Source organism: Taeniopygia guttata, chromosome 2 (assembly GCF_048771995.1).
Source record: "Taeniopygia guttata chromosome 2, bTaeGut7.mat, whole genome shotgun sequence".
Classification (NCBI taxonomy): Eukaryota; Metazoa; Chordata; class Aves; order Passeriformes; family Estrildidae; genus Taeniopygia; species Taeniopygia guttata.
This window is the reverse complement of record NC_133026.1, coordinates 46,924,460-46,946,785: the sequence shown is the minus strand read 5'-3', so window position 1 is coordinate 46,946,785 and position 22,326 is coordinate 46,924,460. Positions and strand designations below refer to the sequence as shown.

General features: G+C 40.1%; 1 long non-coding RNA gene across 1 annotated transcript; it reads right to left on the bottom strand.

Annotated features, from left to right (window-relative positions):
• Window positions 1–517: 517 nt before the first annotated feature.
• Window positions 518–20,672, bottom strand: LOC140682646 (uncharacterized). Its single transcript, XR_012054625.1, has 3 exons — window positions 20,000–20,672; window positions 16,356–16,452; window positions 518–6,378 (listed from the first exon to the last, which is right to left on the bottom strand). It is a non-coding gene; the product is annotated as an uncharacterized lncRNA (long non-coding RNA).
• Between the last annotated feature and the right edge of the window lie 1,654 nt (window positions 20,673–22,326).

Sequence of the window (22,326 nt, the reverse complement as noted above, 5' to 3'; positions counted from 1 at the left end):
GCAGTAGCAGCAACTGCTGGTATGACCTGGAGCAAGGTGATCGTGTGTGCCACGTGTCCTGTAATTCCAGTTCTCCATTTGATTATTTGTTAATAAGTAAACCCCACTGGGGCTGGGCAGGTCTGGGTAGATCCTTGTGAGGCTTTCCCTATAGCCAGATGTGTAATGGCTCATGAGCAGTGCTGCAGCTGTGCACAGCTGGTGGGCCGCTGTGTCTGAGCAGGGCACGAAGGGGCTGCTCAGGCTGCCACTGCTGTGAGAGCCAGGCCTTTGGGCAGCTGGGCTCGCTGCCTATTTACATTAGCAAGTGCCTACAAAAAGGTACTGCTGTCACACTTTGCATATAAGATTAGGGATAAAAAAAATACTTAAATATGCAATGCAATGTGACATTTTATTTCCTTTTTTTTTTTTTTTTTTTTTTTGTAATTTCAGGAAAGGAGTTATGCTTTCCCAAAGAAAAGTGGTTTTTCTTAAAATAAATTAATGAGCTAAAAATTAATTTCCTGCATAAATGCTAGACAGTGGGTTTTTTTTAATTCCAGAAGGAAAATATCAGAGAATAAATCAAATATTACAGAACTAATTAAATCAATTCTGTATGTACAGTGGTCAGCTCATTATTCTCTTTACTCATATCAGGACATTGTTTCTGTAAGAAGTGAAGTGAATGACAGGTTCTGATGGGAAACAAGTACTGTCTAACCTGTGCCACTGTTGCCCCAGCAGTCCGGCTTTGTGTTTTGCGGTTGTCCTGTTTTGATTAAAGGACATCTATATCAGCCTAGGAGCATTGAATTGGGCTTTGTCTTTGCACATACTAAAGCAGCAGTACATCTAGTACTTGACATTAGACTTGAGGTAGCAGTATGCACATCAAGACCTTGGGTAGAAATGCTGAACAGCTGAAGCCAAGTGTTGCAGATTGTGCCACTTACTGGAATTTTAATCACTTTGTCATTTCATTCTGTTTCCTTTACCTGTAAAAATGTGACTAATTTCTGGTATAGTTACTTCCATGTCTACAATCTGGAATCCTCTCCAAATTCATTCCAAAGTGACGAGTCTCTCCCTTTGTGCCTCAGGTTGGACCAGCCTGGACTCTGTTCCCTCTGGGTAGGCAGGTCCTGAGTCCACCAGTGCCCTTAACCCTTGTGCCACTGTGCTTACTCAGCACGTGACTTGGCTCCCGGATCTGCCCTTGGAGGCTGCACCTGGCACTTAAATGAATTGATTAAGCAAAATTAATTGCTTGGCACAACTTTTAGGAGCAAAGGGTTTCACACAGAATAGGACTTGTACCACCACTCCTGTGTAATCTACCACACAAACAGTGTAATTTGTCCCAGGTAGTCAGACAGTCCTTCCCGTTTTTTCTGAGTAGCTGCCCTGTATGAACAAATTTATTGGTGTCTTGGCACCGGAGCATCAACCCTACAAAACCCCCTGAAAGTCACTTTTCAGACACTCAGTTGCAAAGTTCAGGTACTCCTTATGCATGTGATCTCTAGATTCCAGCCTAAACCCAGCCACTGAATCCCTGGGCTAGAATCAATGTATAGAAGCTTTTATAGTTCACTGCTTGGTTTTGTCTCCTGCTTTTGTCAGAGGATGACTTATTTGTCCCTGTCTTTTGGGCTTTGCTGGTAGTTTATTTAGTGGCAGTCATTAAGCTGAACACACCTATGCATATAGCTCCAGTTAATCCAGTAGAACTACTCACTTGTCTTTTGCAACAAAAGGTGATATGGAATACTTAGCAGTAAGTAAAAAGCAAACTCTTTTTTAATTTTTACTTAAACCATGTGTGACAGTTGGCATCTGATTACACATAGGTCTGACTGAATGCTATTGATGATAGTGGGAATTTTGCAATTTAAGGGTTATTCAATACTGAATAGTCAAAGCTCATTATTAACAGAAAAAAATCTCAAAACTGTATTTTGTAAGAAGACCACAAACTGCTAAAATATGAATATAACTTTCATAGAAAGTATTTCACTATAGAAATACTCTAAATACATTATGGTTCAATCCACTTAGTTAAATTATTGGTGCATAATGTGGGGAAAAAACCTAGAAATACAGAACAAGGAAAATGCTGCAATTTAATTCAGACTACTTCTTTGTGTTTATATTCTGAATTGCAACATTATGAACTTCTGTTTTGCATAAGGAGAAAAATACTTAGTGATTTTGCTATGATGACTGAGCAATACTAGAAATGGAGCAGTTCTGAAAGAATCAGTTACACAGACATTTGGGATTCATAATGGGAGATAATGGTCTTTTTGATGATGAATACACTATATAAACCAAGAATATTTCAAGAGCTTGTTTCAAAGTAGATCCATTAGCATAATCCAAAACTTATCCTTAGTCTTCCAGATAAGGAAAGTTCTTGTGTTGTTGTAATAACAGAAACTTAGAGTGTTAGAGGGTTTTTGAAGAAATTATGTGCTTGTTACAGAGCTAGACTTCAGACACACTCCTTGCAGTGTGTAAATTTTAATGCAAAACACATAATCTGCATGGAAGTGTGGAAAAATAAGGGTTGGGGTTATTTGCATAATATCATGAATACATTTTTTGAAACAACTTCTGGGTCATGAGCTCATTAAGTGTCCTTCTTGGATAAACTGGCAGTATGAACATTTCCTACACAGGATGTTTCTAAACTCCTTGCCAACACTTCTGTTGGGTTTTTTTTTTTTCCCAACAGTCCAATATAATGCCCAAAGTCCTGTAAAAACCATGGTAAAAAAAATGTGGTCAAATATATGAGAAGCATACACTGTTTGGTTTTACATTGATAGCACTTTTTGATAGTTAATCTTGTGCTCCTGGAGTGCATGGGAACACCTCTGTTATAGAATATACTAAATAAAAGATAGATAGATAGATAGATAGATAGATAGATAGATAGATAGATAGACAGACCAGAAATGCTTAGATGTATGACTTCATGTTTTATGAATTTAGTACTATTTGTAATGGCCATGCCTGTCTTCAGATATTACTGACTTTCACCAAAGATACTGTGATAGAAATAGTCTATTGGACTGACACTTACATGCCAGTTCCTGTGTGTTCTTTATTTTCTTGAAATACCTAGCAAATAATACCTAGGAAAATTGAATGTTATTGAAAGAGGGTTCAGCTTTGTAGGAAGCAAATACTTGCCCACATTACCTTTCTTTAAAAAGTGTTTTGTCTCTTTGTTGCAGAAAGAATGTAGTATTGTTCTACCTGTAGTATATTATTAAGCAGCTTGTGCAGTTACTGTTGATTTGCCTAGCCGGTTCAAAAATGCAGTATATTTCATTCCAGTTCATGAGCCAGTGATCTCTTAGTTTATATCAATTTATTTCTTGGTGGTTTTTCTAATTTATTGTATTTATCTCAACTATTTAAAATGTCTGCAAATGTCCCCATGGTAATGGAATTCACTTGGCAGCACTATATAGTTATATGAATCATTACGAGACAGTAAATAAATGACTTAAGCACAACTAAATACCAAATGGAAGACGATCGGTTTGGTAACAGCAGAAAGTTTATTGTGAAGATACCTCAACACAATTAATATTTTCTCCTGGAAACCCCTACTTCTTGAAAGAGTTGCTTTGGACAGACTTGAACATTTGGTCCTGATGTTTCAGGGGATGTCCCCCAAAAGAAAAGCTTTCTCTGCAGATGGGTGGATCACCCCATAACTCTGTTGTGCCTGAGTCCAGAAAGCACAGCTGGCTGTTGGAACCTGTATGAAAGAATTCGGATCACTTAATTTTGGGGTCATGCATCTCTTAGTGCTATGGTCTGTCCATTGTGAGAAGTAGAGAAGTAATCCTTTGGAAAAGTTCTTAGCTTGAGCCTGAGCCTCTGACAGAAAGCAGGCTAAAGCAGTATTTATGGACTGTCAAAAGATATAGTGTATATGCATGAACTTCCAATGAATAAACAAGTCACTGTTTTTTGTAATGGCATGTAATGGAATAAGATGGCTGAATACTTGCAGAGCATTTTTTGCAAGGGAATAGTATTCAATTTTCTTGGGCTACTATTGGCAAAGCAGCCTTTTTAAGCTCTGAAAAATTGTCCATTCAACTCAATGTCTTAGATGGACCCATTAGCTACTGTTGTCTTCTTGCATAAATGCAGTTGCAAAAGTGACACGTTTTAAAGTAGGATGTCTTAATCTGTTGTGATAGCTACATGGCTTCTTCTTTGAATATAAAGGAAGACTGAGCAGTCAAGCATATTTTAATTCCATACCTATAGTTCAGCAAATGGAGGAGAGAACATTGAAAGCCTTAAATAAACCACTATGTGATAAATTATAATAAGGTATAAAATGAAAACATTCGGTTTATTTAGAGAATGTTTCAAATAATGGAATACATCAGTCTTGAACCAAAGCATACATTTATGTAGACCGTTGTTATTTCACAGTTTATTTATAAAATGATTCCACTTTTGATAACATCTGTATATGGCAAGGTGCCTAACCTCTGGGGCACAATGGGGAGAAGTTATAAAATTAGCATCCTCCTTCCTCTTGATGTACAAGCAAAGAAGTTGAAAGGAATCACAGTGTTACTCTGCTGACTGAACTCAGGCAGCAGCATCTGCTGGGTCTTACTAACTTCCACTCATTGGAGAAAATGCTCTAAAATGGAGGCAACAGGAAATCTTGGTAGGAGGCTCTCAGAATACCCAACCAAGGCAAAGTAGATACAAGGCTGTAGACCTGTTGTGGTACAGAGTGAACACTGACTTCAATAATGGTGCAAACTAGACAAAGTGACAAAAATAAATCAGAAATTACCTAACTCCAGCTGTTTACACAAAGCACAAAACTCGTGGCTATTATAATTCTGCTTTTCTCTCTGGTTACTTGACTGGGAAACTACTAAAACATAATTTCTTCTTTGAGCAAATTTTTGAAAGAGCAGTGAATAATTTTGAGTAATGCTCTTATTAGGTGAATACTGATCTGGATGGAAACAAAGGTCCTAAACTACATCTTTGTGTACAGAAATTCCACTTGTTGTACATCACTGAAAAATTGTGTTAGAAAAAATAAATTTGATTGGCCATAAAATGTTTTTTTCTCTAATAGTTATGACCTAAAATGTATTTTTAATGTTGGAAAAAATAACATATTGTTCATTTTGTCTGATGGATTTTACCACTTCCTGCCTGATTATTGAGGAATTCAGAATGTTTTGGCCAACAAGAAGTGTGTCCACACTGGGGAATTTCTTGCTCTCTTTTCAGGAAACACAGCTACATTACCACTATTAATACAGGCTTTCTCACCACCATTTATCTCATGCTGTCTGGCCTCCATCATTTTTCTAGATCTCTCTTATCTGTTCTGCAGTGGGCCTCTATCCTGCAATTTATTCCACTTGGTGCAGAGGCTGGCAGTGCAGTCCCAGCCATTACAAATACCTGTAGTAAACACAGAGGAGATGGCAGTACCTTTGCTGGCAAATACCAAGCCAGCAACTTTCTCACATTTGTCGGGAGATCAGAGTGAGCTCCTTCAGACACAGTTACACAAAGTGACCATTCACCCCTAAGCGTGTGAGCCTTTGGAGCAGGCAGCAAACATTTCCAGGCCAACGGGGGCCCTGTCCTTGCTACAGCAAGTAATTAGAAACAAGAAGATGAGACCTGGCTGGCCTGCTTTTCATTGCCGGCTCCCATCTTCTCTCAGCTTGAACTCTCTACCCTACTTGCTTGTTTGCTTTTTTTTTTTTTTTAATATTCTAAAATAAACAAAACATCTATTTAATAAAACAAATGCATTAGAAAATGAAAGGGTGTTTTTAAGACTTTTCTCCCCAGCAAACTGGCTTTCATTGACCATTACATGTATCTCTGGTAAATAAATTACAAGATAAATAGTGTTAAACTCATAAAACAATTGCTGTATTTTGCTGATGGTTGGCATCTCTGCAGTACAGCTGCTTCTCCCAGCCTCCTGGGAGTAGAAAAAGGGACAATAGTGAGCTATGCAGTGTGACTGACATCTCTTCCAATCTAAAGGCATACACACACATACTCACCATCAAATCAGAGTAATTTCTATTGGTTTGGTAGCATCTTGAAAGGCTTTCTGTCACCCAGCCAGGAGACAGCAAATGGTCAATGCAGGAGGTCACACAGGATGGTCTTAACAAACTCTTTTGCCTGTGCAATCCATAACGAGTCAGACAATGCCTTTATATCTTTCAGAACACATCTCTTGTCTTAGCATCTATTCTTGCAGGTGCAGCTCTGCATGTCAGCCACCCCAAACAGCCAGCTGTGCTTGCAGTGAAACGTTACAGTCTGCAGCCATCAGAGGAGAGGAGTCCTCACCAAAGGCTGTAAATAAAAGGGGAAGAATGTAGTGGCTTTGGGACTTCTGCCCAAACAGATAAACTTTTACTGCTGTTGTGCCTTTGCTTTCTTAAGAAGCCCCAAGTGCTATTTCTGATCAGAGAAGAAAGAAGTCTGCTGCCATGACCCTCATCAGGGTCAGGTGTTCCAAGCTGGAGTTCACACTCCAGGATTGCCAGGACCATGTTGCTCAACTCTAAGTGCAATCTCCCATGCTGTATTCCACATGGATCCCCTAATTCCACTTGTGGGTCCTACATGTTTCTACCTTCTCTGCTGATTTATGGAAGTTTTTCATTAGTTCCCTGTTCCCCACTGCCTGTGTCCAATGAGGAGTCCTCTACATTAAAGCAGGTCTTGAAAACACAGGGGGGAACAGGAAGGTTATAAGTAACTGGGTAATGGGTAATTCAGTTAGTCTTCCAGAGGCTAAGAGACAAGAAGACTTACTCTAAGGAGAAGTCACTCCTCAGGAAATCCTTATGGATCATTGTTCTTATGGAGCAGGAAAACAAGACTCTCACAATAGAAAATACCTTCCCATCAGCAGAATTAGAAAATGATAGAGCAACCAAGCTCTGGTAGAGTGAGTCATCACTCAGCAATTTTTCTTCAGTGCTTTCCCACTGATTGCTAGCAAAGGTCATGGGTTGCTAAGCCAGAGTCTGGAGGCTGTAAGATGGGCCATCAGGAAGCCCTGATGCTGACAAAGATGTTTACCTCTAAATTTCAGTCAAGCTCAAAATTAGAGTATCAGGGGAAGATCCATCTTCTTTCATCTAAATTCAAGATTTGCATTTTAGTAAATCCCAGGGAAGTGTTGTCGTTGCTATGGATAAGATATATGTAGGGTCCAAAAGTCAGAATTCATTCTTTTAATAGACAGAGAGCAAAGAAGACAGGAGAAATTAAAAGGGTGTAGTGCTGTCATGTCCCCTGCTGAGACATCCAGTTCAGGGTTAGCTCCAGATTATGACACAGAAAGTAGCTTTGACTGCAGTGTACCCCTGCCTGTTGTGACAGAAATCACTCACCTCTGAAAGGTCTTCAATCCATCATTCAGCTCCTTCTTCATTCCTTATTTGTACTGCCCAATTAATTAATTTACTGCCTGTAAATCTGTGATAGGAGGAGGAATTGCATTCGAAAAAGGAAAATCCTTGCTTTCTGCTTCATTTATCTTAAAACTAAATCCCTAACGAGGTGTCACATTCCCTTCCTTCCTGCACATGTAAGCTTGTCTAAAATAGCCACCCTCCCCTAACAGTCAGTTATCTTTACTGTAGCATCATTGCCTGTAGCAACACTGAGAATAGTTAAGATAAGAATCGGGTGTTTTATCACTGTTTGGTCTAACTTTACTTAATGCAAGTCTGGATGATAGAATAATAATAAAAATACCAACACCTTAAAGGACCTCTCCTGCCCTAAAGCTATTATTTCTGTCAACAATGCAGCCACAGGAGAAGTCCCAGCAATGGAAGACATGGAGGCAGGACCCAAGTTTTAGGGTTCCATTGGGGAAGCAGGTATAAGAAAAGGTAAAAAACTGGAGCCAGATCTTCATGTCCATTGTATTCTCATATTTCTGCAATATCACTGTGAAAAATGAGAGAAAAGTGCTTCAGTAGTGTTAATTAACCATTAGTGACCTCCTGAGCTCCACAAAATGTATGGCCTTCATGGAGGTCCCTGGCTCTTTTTTTCAAGACTGCAGGGAGACTGTTTAATTTTTGCATTTCATGGTGGTTTGGTTCCCTGTGATTTTCCCTTGCAAGGATAAAGTGACAGGCTGTGCTTGGGTAGAGCTTCTATCCTGAGAATGTCCAGACGTGCCCCATTCCCCTAATGAGATTATTTTTACTCTGTCTTAAGGGTATTTTAGGTCTTCACAGAAGTCAAGTTTTAGCTGCATACCTTACAGGCATACATATATAAAGACTGGTGTTGGTTGCATACAGTACTGCTCAAAGTACATCAGAAATATGTAATGTATGATAAACAGAAAGATGGGCTTGGGGTTTCAATCATCTTTCTTCTAAGTGAGGTATTTCAGGACTTCAGCGAAATGCACATGTCTTACATTAGAGAAGCTTAGCAGGCTCAGAATATGTATATCCCCATTTCCCTTCAGCCTGTGAAGCTGCCTTACTACCAAAGCTGAGTAAAGTATCTTTACTGAGTTACTGTAAACAGCTCCTATTCAGCTCTCAGCTCTGCAATCACATACTGGCTGATTTTTTTTTTCTCCCCTGCCGCATTTTTCTTTTTTGGAAATAAGAACTTTCTCATGCCTGTTGATTTCATCATACAGGAATTTAATTCAGCAGTCACCTTAAAAGGCCATTCATTTAGATTTAGGGAGGAGCACATTCACTTCCTTTGCAAAATGTGATGTCAAGGCTTGTATTTTTTCCCCCACAATTCATCTTTGAATAGGAAATGCAGAAAGAGGAGGGTACACAGTAGAGCACAGCACACATTTATATGGTCATCTAAATGAACAGAGCTGAAAGGCTCATAAGCAATGCCTCTTTCGCTGAACGTGAGTACACTGGTTGTTCTTTCTGAGGGTCACAGGTATGGAAAAAAGGCACAACCTATTTTGGCAAGATGCTGATTCAAGCTTCTTAATTAGCCAGCTAAGAGATCAAAGAGCAGAAAGAAGTCAGATGAAAGCTAGGTGTTGGTGTGGCTGCAATTCCTTTCCTAACTATCTGTTTCCCAGATTACAATGATGTCAGGCTGTATCTGTCACAATTAACATGGGGAGGAGGAAGATAAAACAAAAGCTTGTTTATTGTAGGCTGTACCAAAACAGTTTTTGTATAGATTTCTCCAAATGAAATCAGTTATTGTAGGTGAGTCTGGTGGCTCCAGGTATTATTAAAATTGTCTGCACACCTCACAAAGCCCTGTTTACAGCCAGTTATAATTTCTTCTGAATTCAGCTCCCAGAATTGAGCTGTTCAGAGCCGTCTGTCTCTACTAGGTACACCTACGTGCGTGTGGCTGTAATTTTCAGACACAGCCTAAAAGGCTTGGTCAGGTCAAAGGCGTTTGGAATGGAGATTTGGCCTTTGCTGTCAGGAGGGCTGGGGGAAGGAGGTAGAAGTGGTCTTGCTGAAAGAGCTCTCTCTTTTACACTCCTTCAGCAAACACAGCTACAGTTCATTCAGTCAGAGGGAGGCCCTTGAAGGCTTGTCACTCACAAATGTTCAACAGAAATGTTTATGGTTTTAGCAGCTTACTTCCCAGACGACTTGTCTTCCCAGAGCACACTCCAATCGAAATTTAACATCACTTTTCCCCCAGTACAGGTGTTACACGGCTGGCTCTATGGCAGGTCACACCTAATGTTGAGATCTGAACTGAGAGAGGGACACAGCCTGGTTTTCAGCCAGCTTCCTCTGGCTAGCACTATGGAGGAAAGGGGAAGCTGCTGCACAGCAGAACCCTCAAAATAGTTGAAAGTGATCCTGGAGGTGGCAGGAGGAAGGATGAAAGTTTTAAACCAGAATCAGAGATGGGGGAGAACGCCAGTGATGAAGTAAAGTGGAAGACAAAAGCTGGGAGGGACCATCAGAGCTTGGGAATACCCACAAAGAGAACTTGTGGTTGAACCTGGCTGAGTTAACACAGGAGAAAGGGAGAAAGGCAATGGGAACACTGATGCTGAGACAAGGAGAGGGGGAACGACGGTGCTGGTCCAAGAAACAAGCTGTACATGGGGCTGATGTCTGTGGTCCATTAATCTTGGATTTACTAAGGCCTGGGTTTTGCTGTGCAGTAAGATTAGGACTGGGTGGAGAGTGGAGATAAGGACTGGATCAATCAGAAGTGCAGGACTTAAAGCAGAGGGTAAAGAGAAGATACGGTATGGATAAATGGCCCCTGGGGTTTAAATGCTGCCTTGGACTCTGTCCCACTGCTCCAGAACTCCTTGCATTCCAGGCAAACTTTGTATATGTTTACCCGGAAGCTCCTAATTTCCCTGGTGGTCAGTGTGACTCCTAAAGTGAGAAAGGGCTGTGTTCAGAGCTGTGACCGAAGTCAATGGGGTCTGTGTTTATTGTATATGGAAAAAAGTCCCAAACATTAAGTGCTTAATAAGATCAGGTTTTAATATCTCACATTGGTTGCCAAGATTATTTTATTTTCGCCCCATTTTTTTATCCACTCACCTCACAGGTTTTCTTAAAAAGATATTGGTGAAATACTCAGATTTTATACTGTTAAATGCCAATAAACAAGCATCTTGGGAAACAAAAAAATCCTTCCTTCATTACAAAAGAATACAGCAAAGTCTGAAGCCCCATTAAACAACCAGTAGAAAACAAATCATTAAATAGTTGCTAATTCCATAATCAGGTCTTGTTCTGTGTACTGGATGAAGCAAAGATACTCTGAAAATATAGTTGTGTATCATGCTAGTAGGAGCTGAGTCATCCATGGAAGTACTAATTGGAAAAATATCATCCATTTCTTCTCATGTAATAGTAATAGTGTAAATGCAAAGATTTTAAGCTTTCTTCACCTGTAGACCCTGTAAACTTTACTGAAGACATGCAGATCCTTGAATAGTGACTAGACAACAGCTTGTTCTTTAGTTATTTCTGCTGCAGCCCTTGGAAGTCATCTGTGGAACCCTGAGAGTCTGCAGACCACATGTTTTAGGCTGCTGTCTATGACTGTATAGCTCACAAAGGAAAAAAAAAAAGTGTTAAACCAAGAATCATTTTTTCAGTCTGTCCAGTAACATGCTCTGTGTCATAAGAAAGCATACGAAATATTCAACGCCCTTGCTGCTAGCAGTCATCTTGAAAGAAGGGAACAAGTTTGTTCTGATTATGCCATATCAGATGTTCTGCCTAAGACTTGTCTGCTGGTTTTCTTTTTTTCTCCCTCTCCAGTGCCACTGGCAAGTTTTGCATTTCTCTAGTTGACCATTGTTATCGTACCCAAGTCAAGACCCCAGCACACTAACTCACCTCTGCCAATCCAGTCCAGCTCCTAACAGGCATCCTGTAGGGCTGAAATCTACTTTTAAAGCTCCAATCCTTAAATGTTTCCATTCCACTGCAAACTTAGAATGATATTTGATTCTGTAAAAACAAACACTATGAAGGTGTTTCCCCTTGGAGTTTGGTAACTTCTGTCACTGATGTGCAAGGATCTGTAATTACAGCAGTGTTCCCTTCCATCCACCATGGCTGTCTCCAGCAATGTTCCCCCTCATTAGGAAACTATCCTATAATTTGAGATTAGACCTTGAGCATAAGGCAGTAATTGCCCCTTTCTGTTTGAATCCTTGCAGAATATACATTGTCAAGCTGAGACGTCTGTTGTAGACCTTTCCACCTATCGGAAACAGGTCTTTACTTGAACTTCATTTTGCTTCGCCTGGTTTGCAACAGCAGTTCCCCCAGTGCATATGCTGTGAGAGCTGGTTGCAGATAGCCCTCACTTCAGGAAAGCCAAGCCTCTGATACTCTTGATTCTGTTAAAACCACTGAGGATTTTTTCTCACTATCTGACATTCAGCTTTTTATTATATCGGTGACCTCTGTCACTTTCCCATTAAGTTATTCTGGCTTTGAAAATTATGCTAGAAGAATTGAAAGTGACATGAAACGATAGGTTTATTCAGTTCCCCATTCTGAATAGTTGCTCATTTCTGGAGTATGGAACAAGACACATTTATCTTTATTCAATACCCTTTAAAACGATACATATTTTAAAATTTTGTTAGTTCCATTAATGTGATATATGAGATCTTCCTGAGCTCATAATTTGTCACTGCTGCCTTTGTATAACTTAATAATAAAAATCTTAGTAATGGATGCTGGGATGGTAGCAAAGGATGTAGCTCCTTGCTCCCTTGTTTCTGCTTTTTGATCTTTTAGGCCATGAGCCCTGGATGTTTTCCTCTGAAAAACTTGGTGTTTGCTGGCTGAATTATAACAACACAGAGAAAAAATAAATTGGCCAGCAAGCTATTTTTAGCTATTTATTTATTTTTAATCCAATTTGCAAAACATAAAAAAGGATGAATTCTGAGCTGCAATCACATTTAACAAAGAATTAAAAAAGCAGACCAACCCATAGGAGCTTTAGCAAACCACTAGCCACATGCCAGGGCTCTTAGTCACATTTTTCAAGCCTAGCGAAGTGAACAAAAAGGGCTGGGTGTGGGTGGGCTTGGGACAGAGGTCTAACACATGTGAACATGGGTTCAGAGTACTTAAGCTGTTTTCTGCTTCAGTCTTTCATCCTCTTGCCTCAGTGTCTGAATGGTGAAGGTGTATATGTGCACATCTTGCACCAGGTATGTATGTAACATCCACATATTGTAAATTATGCTTTGACTAGCTACTCACTGCCTTCACTTTTCCTGATATTTCCTGTTAGAGCTTTTTTCCTGAACCACCAGCATTAGCTTACTTTCACTTTACTGCCAGAACATGACACAATGCAAGAGATAAATTTCAAAGTTCCACAGATAATTTATAATGATTCCTTTCCAATTACCCCCAGTTAGTGTGGATAAACATTTCCCCAGAAGACAAAACCCTAAACCACATTCTAGTATTCCCATTGACTTTTTGGAGGGACTGACTTTTACAAAGCGATATGCTGCTTCATGGGAAGAAGAAAATTCCATTTCTGAAAATCAAGCCTTTGTTTTCAGAGAAACCCAAACAGCTTGCATTTGCTGATTCTCTTCATGTGTTGCCAATGAGTGGGGATGGCCTGAGCCTGACTTTTCCTTCCTCATTATACGTGGTGCATGTTTGCTTCTTTCGTGGGCTGTGTTTTCAGTGTCTTTGCTTAGTTTCTCACTGTCTGCCATACTGACTTCTTTATTCTTTCACTTCTGAGTTTGATGCATATTTTATTGCTGTCTTGCATCTGCACTCTGCTTGCTTTGCTCAGCTGGATTTAGCATCCAGATTGTATAAGGATGTGCCTTTTTTGTCATTTTAACCTCTTCTGCCTTAATGCTCCATTGGAGAGACTGCAGAGGGCAAGTAAAAATAATTAAAACCCTAAAATAAAGTTCTAATAACAGCAAGAAGAAAATTTAAAAGCAAAAAACCAGTCTTTGCAAGGTTAAAATTATAGAACACACACGTAGTTTTAAAATATGTATAATTTCTTCCCACATACATGATCCACATGTTACTCAATGAAAGAATCACATTTAAATATAAAAGAATCTAATTATTGTGTTGCATAATCACTGTATTAAGTTCAAGAAAAATACGAAAAAAACAGGTCCAGTAATTAGCAGCTTTCACAGGAATGCAAACCTTTATAAGCATGGTTTATTGCCATCACAGAATATGATCCTTTTACCTCTGGTAAAAGTCTGCAAGGTTTATCATCAGCTCCCAACACAAATGAACTTCAGATCCGGCTGCTTTTCTGCAGAAGCTATATGGGATCAATGGGATCATGCTATATCTGCACTCCCTGCAGAAATATGAGAGAATCATATTGGTTATCTTCTTGCTTCACATCCCCTCGTGGAAAACTGGTTGTCAATATTTGTGTCAATGGGATGTCACTTGATGAGATACATCAGATTTCTAAAGTGAACAGCTGTATGTATCTCATAATCTCTAACTGAACATAACAATCACCCAGCTATAGCCAAGCCTGGGAATAGAGAATGTCAGAAGGAGAAAAGAAGCTATCTCAAAATAAGTTTGAAGAAAAGATGAGTAGAGCTGACAGATGGTACAGCACTTCAAGGAAATCACGACTTTCCCCTTCTTCCATCAGTTGCTAAGGAGAGATTATATATAAGAGAGCATCAAGAATACCAGCACCCAGGTAATACTTAATTCTGATAAGGGTTTGAACACCCATGAAGCCATCTTACACGCCTTCTGTCTTAATCCAACCTGCTTCTTGGGGCTGGGGCATTTATCCCTGTATCTATGTCTAAAATGGAAGATGGGAATGCTCTATCTTTTGAAATGTCCAGAAAGCTGTTCAGAAGCATTAGCCAATCCACTGTGCAGCTATGTATCTCCTGAGCTGCAAAGGCAAATACATACAGCTCAGAATGTATCTCCCTGCAGCTTAGTGATTCCCCATTCAGTCACTGCTTTAAACAAGAACAATGATCTTTTTCTTTTTGGCTTTCTGCAGGATAGGGTTTAACCCCATTAATGACTGTATTTCCCTCCTTACCACTCCAGGGATACTTGGCTCAAAAGGGATGATGTAATTGTCTTGACTGAAATGAAACTCAGATCAGTTGAGGGGACTAGAGTGAGGAACACACATTTACTGCAGAAATTCATCTGGAAAAAAAAAATTCAGATCATTGCTTGCTTTTTAGATGGCAAGGTGCATATTTTTTACTCAAGCTTTAACTGTCTGGAGGGTAGAACTGAGAGTGTTGTAGGGAATGAGACTATGTCCAGATAGAGATCAGTCACCATCAGTGCTCCTCAGGGCTTAATCCCGGGAACAGTTCTGTTCAATATATTTATGAATTATTTGGGTGCAGGAGTTGAATGCACCATTAGCAATTTTGCTGATGATACTGAACTGGGAAGTGTTGTTGACTGTTTTGAAGGACAAATGGCCTTGAAGAGATATGGATAGACAAGAACATTAGTTTATGACTAGTGGGATTGTTACAGTGAGCCCATGGACACTCTGTGCCCCCTTCCCCAGGACCCTGTTACTCGAATCGAGATAACCCTGGACCCTCCTTTCTGCCCCAACGGGGTTGGTGGAGAGCCAGGGAAGCCCATCCTGTCCAAAGTCTATATAGACCCCTGACATTTCCTGTTCATTCTCTTTTGTCCCGCTCTCCACAAGGACATCACAGAATAAAGAGAGCTGAACCAACTTATCTCGGGGTAAGACCCTCTTTTGGAAATCTTTGCCATCTCCTATTATTCCTCTCCTCACAGCCTCTGATCTCTGAGCTAGCCTGATTATTCGGGGGGCTGTGTGAGGGGGGGAACGACATGGGATGAAATTTAGCCACCTGAAATACCAGATTCTGCATCTGGGAGGGAACACTTCTGGGCATAAGTGTAACCTAGGAGAGGAGTGGCTGGAGAGCAGCCCCATGGAAAGGGGCCTGGGGGTGCCAATTGACTGGAAGCTCAAAAGGAATCAACGGTGTGTGCCCTGGCAGCCAGGAGGGCAAACCTCATCCTGCAGTGCATCAAACTACCAGCCAAGAGGGATAATTATCCCACTATATTGAGCTGCTGCAACCTAATTTTGAGTATATTGTGTATTTCTAGGCTCCAAAATTTAAAAAGCATGTATAGATCCTTAGGAAGGCATATCCTTTGAGTTGCTTATCTCTTCTCCTTGGGATGCAGTGATAGGATGCATGGGAATGGTTTAAAGTTGCACCAGGGAAGGTTTAGTCTGGACATTGGAAAGCAGTTCTTTACCAAGAAGGTGGTCAAACACTGGAATAGGCTTTCCGGAGAGATGCTTGATGTGCCACAGTTGTCAGTGTTCAAGAGGCATTTATTTGGACTAAGCCCTTAATACCATGCTTTAACTTGGTCAGCCCTGAAATGGTCAGGCAGTTGGACAAGATGATAATTTTAGGTTCCATCCAGCTGAACTATTCTATTCTATCTTCTATATATTCTATATCAAATATTCTGTATTCTATTCTAAACTTTCCTTCAATAGAAGCAGGCTAAATTATCTCCCTTGTCTCTTAACTACCTTATATCTACTAATTTCTCAAAACACAGAAGCTATTGGAGAGATACTTTAGCTGAGGATGAGCCAACATAATTCTTGGATGTAAGAGAAGCCGTGTTTACAACATCTTCCTCTTAAACAACATGCAGAACCCTAAAAAATAGCCCACTTGTTTTAGGAAAGCAGACTATTTTATGTGGTGGCCATCCACAATCATGACAATTATGAGCAAATTCATAGGAGTTAATGAGGAGCACTCGTACCTGAGAACTGAGACCCACTAATGGAACAGGATCTGCAGGTGTACAGGATGGAATCACTCGCTGTCTCAGAGAAGGACACTTGTATTTCGTGAAGGGCCTTCAGGGAAAGGAAAAGAACCAGACTTCTACTTTTTTAAAATGAAAAGCACCGAAGAGAGCCCAAAGCCAAAGTGGGAGAATTCCTTGGCCTGTAGCAAGGGTCAGGTTTGAGTGACTGGAAGCAAAATATTTTGCAGATTAAGTGCACATGATGGTAATATCCAGAATGGGAGGCACAGAAAAAACAAGGGATTGGTAAAGCTAGTAAGGGGACAGAGCCAGTGGTGGTATCTGGGGGATATGAATAAATTTTATGATTGGAAAGGAAGATGATGAGAAGCAAGGCTATAAAAGTGACTAATATGATTTAAGGTCAGTAGGAGAGAGACAAAACAGTCACTAGAGGCAAGTTTTTTTGGTCAGAGCACAGCAGTGGGGTGAGGATAGGCAAATATCACTCAGGCTCATTTCCCAAACCTTCCTGAGGTGTAGCTCCTATTCCACATAACAAAGACTTAAGAACCTCCTTAAGACTCTTCTTTTTTGGCTTGACTTTGATTTTACTTTAATGAGCTAGCTTCCATACTGGTGTTGTTCAGCATTGGTCTTTCCCTTGTTTTTTGCTGTGTGGTCTGCAACTATCAGTCACACTGCAGGCTCCATAGTAAATCATTATAGTGCTAAAGTATAAATCACAGAGAAATACAGCACCTGTACAGTAGCTAAATTGCACCTATGGTGTCCTATAAATAAAAACCACCCAGGACTTAAAATCACTAAAGGGTAAGGTGCAGAACTTGAACCAGTTGTGCTGTAGCTCTGGTCAAATTAGGATGCAGTCAAGAATTTTAAACATTATGCTACATATTTTATCCAAAGCATTAGGTAGCACACAGAAAATCTCTTCACTTGGGGAAAGCCGTGATGTATTTCTAACCCAAGAAATATCACAGACAGAGTGGTCACCAGTGAAAATCAATTTGGACTCAAGTGAAAGAAAGGGTAAAAATTACAATAGGAAGCCATTATAGGACACTGGGGGAGGATGAGAAAGCAGAACAGGAAATGTTTATGTAGATAAAGGAAGCCTGCAAAATAGCTACAACAGGAATCATAGGAATTTCAATCGTCCTGTCACTGAGTGGAATTGTAATTAGGAAATATCAAATAAGTGCGAAAAGTTGAAGACTAACATAGCTCTGAATTATCTTTAGAAAGTTTGTGAACACACTCTACATATAGAAGCAACAGTCTCAGAAATCTCACATCCTGGCTTTTATCTCCAAATCCAAAATAGTGCAGATCTGAAAGAATTAGTTTACTGACCTTCTGGGTTATACTACTAGCTCTATTTTCTCAGGCCTTCTGCAGATGGCTGGGGGCTGGTATATTCACAGAGGATGTGGTTCATTTAACTTCTGGGGATTGACTCTTGTCATGTTTGTGGAGGGCATGAGCTAAAAATTGTTGAGAAGACAACTTTGCAAGCTATAAGCTGGTAAAGTGGCTATAGGTTTTTATTGCCTGAATTATTCTTAATTAAAGTTGGTATAAAAGATAGGTAATTTCTGGAAATCGATTCACTTCCAGAAATCACAGTATACACTAAAAAGCTTTAGTCAAATTTGTATTTAAAAAAAAACAAAACAAAACAAACTTGTGCAAAATCCATTCTTCTGCCATATTGGCTTCTGTAAGGTTTAAATTCTCTGCTGCAAAAGTGCAGTCAAGAATGGGAGCCATTGGCAAAGCTTATTTGTGTTGCAGTTGTAAAAAAGAGCAGTTAAGTAAAAATTACTTGCTCTTACTCAGATGCTGTTAAAGCATCTGGTAGTATTTGTCCTCTGTCCCTCACAAGCTTTTTTGCTTGCCTTCTACTCAGGTTCTTTGTGTCTGCTGCACCACTGGAAGCTTCCCTTTGCCCAGGGTTTCCACCTGGTACTTCCAGTTGACATTCAAATGCCCTTGATGCTTGCCCCATCCAAAACCAGTTTGTTCTGCCACGGGGCCAGCATAAAACAGGTGGCAGTCCCCTCTAATACTGGACTTCGAGAGACTTGAGGAACATCGTCTCCTACTGACAGGACTGCACTCAGGAAATAAGAAGAGTTGCAAGAGTAACCACCAAGTATTTATGAGAAGTAATTAAAAGTGTGTTCTTCTGAGAAGCTGAAGCTCTGAAATTTATTGCACTAGACTCAATTTTTGCAAAGATTCATCTAAACAAGCATCTGGTATGTTCCAATTCATAGCACATATGTCTGCCATTGTATCAGTCTGCATAGCAATAATCACTTTAGTATTTAGCTCTGACTTAATTCAGTATTGCTACTATAACACAGAATTTTCCTTGACATCTGCAAAAAAGGACAACATAATTTCACAGTATTTTATCTTTCTGGCCTTTATTTGCTCTAGTGAAAGATGATCTAGCCTGATATTTCTCAAGACATAACTGTTGTGTCTGGAGTCATCTTTGTTTGTGTAACAGGGATAGCACTTGTGAGACTTGCAGGGGATTAAAATGAGCATTTATTTTATAACGTGATTACAATGTTATTCACTAAAGTTTTGATGAAACTGTGAGAGAAAGTACATAGTTAATTCTACTTTTCTCTAGCTCCATGTAGATTCTGGCCTCCAAAAGCTGCGCAGAGCTGAAGAGCAAACTCTAATCAAACCTTTTCATAGGAATTTTTTGTTAGCAGCCTGCAGAAACTCCTGCTTTATTTTAATGAACACTTTCAGTAGTATCACACAACTGTTTTCATAATCTCAAAACTCTTATTTAAAGAGCTGCGACAATCAAGCCAATTATGCTCCCATAAACCAATTTTTAGTTATTTTTGGTCAGCTTCCACTAAAAACATATTTGTGTCCCCTTGCTGTCAGCTGAAATATTTTTTTGCAAATCAGTATTATTTATCTCACTAATTACTCTTTAGCTTGCTTTTGCTTATTTTTACAAATTTTCTTTTTTTCCCTCTACTGGATTATTTGCTTTTTTAAGGCTTACTACATATTGTTTCTCCTGACCTTTGGATCCCTGAGCCTACGAGGCTCTGGGATATTTTTTCCTATTTAAAATACGAAAAGGGACATTTTAGTTTCCTTTTTCTTTTTGCCCAAATATTTTCTGCCAGCAATTCCCTTTCATATGACTGCTTGATTTAGTTTCCCCAACTCATAGAAATTCAGGTTAAAACAGCAGTAGAAGAGATTCTTTTGGCAGCCTGCCTGCTGAACTCCAGAAATGCCACTTCACATAGTCCATGCTATGGATGGTTGAGTGAGCTGCAGAGAATATAGCTGGGAAGAAAAGCCTGCAGCCTGAAGCCTGTTAATCTGAGGAGAGGGGAAGGTATCCTGTAAAGTGCTTCTTCTCTATCATCACGTCTGTTTTATTCTGAGTGCTTCACGTTGGCAAAGCAATTAATTCTCTTCACTGCTCCATTAGTTGGTCTCTGTGAGAACACAACCAGCAGCCACTAATGCTGCCCGTGATTTTTGTGCCACTGACACCCATTTATTAATAAACCATTAGGATATGGCACACAGACAACCATACAGTTATTAGATAGCAATGACTTCAGACCTGTGCTTACCTGAGCATCCTTTAGGACAGGAATCTAGCAGGGAAAGGATGGCTCTGTTGTCACTTCTCGGTCATCTTCCAAACATGCCATTCCTAATTATATAATTGGGAAGCCCTAAAAACATTTTGGTCCTTCATAAGTGAAATTAAACTGCCAGTTTACACTCCATCTTTGCATGGAAAATGTTAAAATTCACAGCAGATTTCCAGACGTCTGCTTCCCAACTGTTTTTAAAATCTAGGTCATTATATATAGGTGGCATCAGATATGTCTCCATGGAAGTCTCAGAATATTTTAAACAGCAAAATGGGTCAGCTGTCTTTAAAGCTTGTAACCATCTAACACAAGTTTTTGTATGTATACAGTCCAAGAAAGGTTAAATGTCTCCCTTGACCCCTCAATGAATACGAATTTTTAACGTTCCATGTTCTCTTAGCTCTGTGAGGCAGCATTTTCTACATAAATTCCACTGCTCTTTCAATCTTTATGATGTTTTTTGCCACCCAGTATGAAATCGATGGCAATATAAATCCTATCTTGTTCAAGACTTTGGTCATTCATTTCCACATGCTGTGCAATCATTCCTTGACTGCAGGCATTTCCCAGAAGTTTAATATTTGTTTCTTTGATTTTGTGATTATTATTGTCCTCATTACATTGCCCCAGACTGGGACTGAAACAGTGATTCCAAAAGATGCCATGCTCTCTGTGTGCAATTTTACACATTTGCAAACAATTTTCAGACTAGCAGGCAACACACATTACTTTAAGTAGTGTGAAGCAGAGGTGTGGGGCAGTACAGTGCTGGAGAGGGCTACTAGATGAATGCTGCTGGGAAGCAGAAAGGGGATTAATGAGAAAATATGGTCACCAAGCAGGAGGAAACACAGAGAACATCAGACCCATGTGGTTCCAGTGCAGAAGGATGATGAATGGGTAAGACCTTGCTGTGTGAGAAAATCAATCAGCGCTCTGACTTGGGCTTTCCAGAGGTAGAAGCTACTTTACCTGAGGAGCAAAATGTTGGGGATCCTGCCATCACTGACAATAGATGTGTCAGCTTTGGAACCTTTATCCTGGTACCCTTGTCCTGGATCAGGACCACTGCTTAGGGCCATACTCTGGTTACAGGCAGGTCATGATTGCACAGGAGCAAAGCCATGGGGGCCCCTAACAGTCCAAAGAAAGAACTACAAGCCAAAAGCCTGACACATTTTCCCACTGCCAGCCTGAGTGCCTGAGAAACCAGCTGAAAGCCAGGCCAGCGTGAGAAGGTCCTCACTGGCCTGAGTGAAATGCACAACATTTGGCAGCTCTATGGGCTATTGAAACTCATAAAAACATTCCCACTGCTTCCAGAGGACTGCAGATCCTGCTGACAGAACCTGCTTTCCTTGCTTCAGGAGCTCAGATAATATTACCACCTTCTGCACATTAATCCACCTGCATCCGAAAGTGTTAACTATTTCTTCCTGAACTTTTTACCTCTGCTACTAGTTTTGCTGTATCTTCCCACAACTGCCAAAGAATAAACTTGTCTCGTTTTTAATTTCTTTCCATTGCAGCCAATATAATCTCCTTGTGCCCATTGCAAATTGTGCCACCACTGAGCTCTTCTGGCATCATGCTGGCTTGTGTTTTTAGGACAGAGGGGAAGAGGGTTTTGTGTGGTCATTTAATGCATGAGAAAACTCATTAATAGATTTTCTGGGTAACTGAAATGTTGTTTTTATCTGCAGAATAGAAGGAGCCTAACACTCCAAGTTTCCTCCTGATGCCCTGGCAGTCCCTTGCAATTCCAATTTGGTGTGACTGTTTCTTTGGAAGGGAAGAGTAGCTTGAACTCTGTATTTATTCATTCTCTCTGCTGGAGCTAATCAATGAAGTAATTGTAATTTTTTGGTGATGTGAGTGTTGCCATGTTTTAAGGCGACAGGAAGCACAATTGCTAGGCCACAAGGTGAGAATGAGAAGGAAACAGGACAGTGACTACGAATACACAACTGAAGAAACTCACAGTCCACTTCTAAACACAGTTGAAATAACCTGTTCCTTCCCAGGGGCATTTGTAACCTGTTGCTGTGAAATTATGGTAATGTCAAGAGCAGAAAATTACTTAAGCTAAGCTCTATGAAACAGCAGCGCATAGATGGCTCAACCAGAGAGTTACAAAGATTTTGTGCAACTAACAAACACCTTCAAAAAAATAAACAGATGAACAATACTGTGTGCAAATTGAACCATTTGGAAACAACGAAGTGAAAAGATCTGTGAGCACTGTCAGTCCTTGGCCACGGCAATGCAGTGCTGCTCCCTGAAGGTGGCTAGAAGCAGCA